Source organism: Apium graveolens, chromosome 10 (assembly GCF_009905375.1).
Source record: "Apium graveolens cultivar Ventura chromosome 10, ASM990537v1, whole genome shotgun sequence".
NCBI lineage: Eukaryota > Viridiplantae > Streptophyta > Magnoliopsida > Apiales > Apiaceae > Apium > Apium graveolens.
Genome location: NC_133656.1, coordinates 184669572 through 184671356, shown reverse-complemented (window position 1 = coordinate 184671356; position 1785 = coordinate 184669572). Strand labels below are relative to the sequence as shown.

At 44.0% G+C, this 1785-nt stretch overlaps 1 non-coding gene across 1 annotated transcript; it reads left to right on the top strand.

Annotated features, from left to right (window-relative positions):
- The first annotated feature begins 877 nt into the window (after positions 1–877).
- On the top strand, positions 878–984 carry LOC141694182 (small nucleolar RNA R71). Its single transcript, XR_012563508.1, has one exon. It is a non-coding gene; the product is annotated as a small nucleolar RNA R71 (small nucleolar RNA).
- The last annotated feature ends 801 nt before the right edge of the window (positions 985–1785 follow it).

Below are 1785 nucleotides of genomic sequence, written 5' to 3'. Positions count from 1 at the left end.
TTCAACAGTAGTCTTCCTTGGTTCCGCCGCTTTCTCCTTTTGCTTAGATTCTTCACCTCTAATTTCAGCTTCTACTTCTTTTGCCTTTTCAGCTTCAGCTACTTTTCCAGACCTTAAGGTAATAGCCTTGACTTGCTCTTTAGCTTCCTTCCTGCCTGGTACTTCCGTGTCACTGGGAAGAGTGCCAGGTTGACGATTGAGCACTGCATTGGCTAATTGACCGATTTGATTTTTCAAGGTCTTGATAGAAACCGCCTGACTCTTGCACAACAGCTTAAGTTCCTCAAAATCAGCACTAGTAGGTGCAGCTGCACTTCCCTGTTGAGGATATGATTGCCTTGTAGCATACTGCTGTGGTTGCTGGAATCCAGGTGGGTTAAACTGTTTACTCACTCCTTGCTGATATGGTGGCTGAATAGCATTCTGATTATTCCCCCAGCTGAAATTTGGATGATTTCTATTGTTAGGATGATAGGTCGCTGGCACAGGCTGCTGTTGTCGCTGATAATTATTCACATACTGAATAGATTCGTTTACAAGAGAACACTGATCCGTAGCATGAGAACCTGCACAAAGCTCATAAACCATAGCTATTTGATTAACTCCATACGTAGCCAGAGAATCAACCTTCATTGATAGCGCTTGGAGCTGGGCTGCAATAGCGGTGGCTGCATCAACTTCCAGAATACCTGCTACCTTGCCTGACGTCATCCTCTGAGTTGGGTTTTGATGCTCATTTGCAGCCATCGTCTCGATAAGATTATACGCCTCAGTATAGCTTTTAGCCCATAAGGCACCTCCAGCTGCTGCATCGAGCATGGGCCGAGATTGGGCCCCCAAACCATTATAGAAACCAGTGATCACCATCCAATCCGGCATTCCATGATGTGGACATTTTCTCAACATTTCCTTGTAGCGTTCCCAAGCCTCGCACATAGATTCTGTAGGTTGCTGCGCAAACTGAGTAAGAGCACTCCTCATAGCAGCAGTCTTTGCCATTGGATAAAACTTCACCAGAAACTTTTGCGCAAGATCTTGCCACGTAGTGATGGACCCAGCTGGTTCAGAATGTAACCAGTCTTTAGCCTTGTCCCTTAGTGAGAATGGAAAAAGCCTCAACTTGATAGTCTCATCAGTCATGCCATTATACTTAAAAGTGCTGCAGATCTCGACAAAATTCCTTATGTACATGTTGGGGTCTTCAGTTGCCGCTCCTCCAAAAGAAACAGAATTCTGCACCATCTGAATAGTGCCCGGCTTGATTTCAAAGGTGTTAGCTTGAATAGCCGGATGAAGGATCCTTGACTGATTGTCATCAATTTTTGGCCGAGAAAAATCCATAAGAGCTGGATCAGCTTGAACAATACGATCTCCCATGTTTACTGGTTCTTTCTGCTCAGTTCCTGAATCCGAATCCTCAAAATCTAACTTCTCCGGAATATCAAAAACTTCGTCTGTCTCCTCAGCTGTATCTAAAGTCCTCTTGCGAGCACGAGAACGAGTTTGCATAAACGCTTGCTAAAGTACCTGAAACACAACCGAAAAGAGTAAGTAACTACTACGTCCTAATCACTGAGTCCTAATGACCAATGATAATAAGTACATAAACTAAACAAATACGCCGAGTCCCCGGCAGCGGCGCCAAAAACTTGTTAGGGCGAAAACACGCGCTAATATTCACGCAAGTATACGCGTTCGTAAGTAATATAGAATACTTTCTAGTTCGTTCCCTCAGAGACTCAGACTAAATTATTGTCTAATTAAACTCACTCACCAATGTATGAT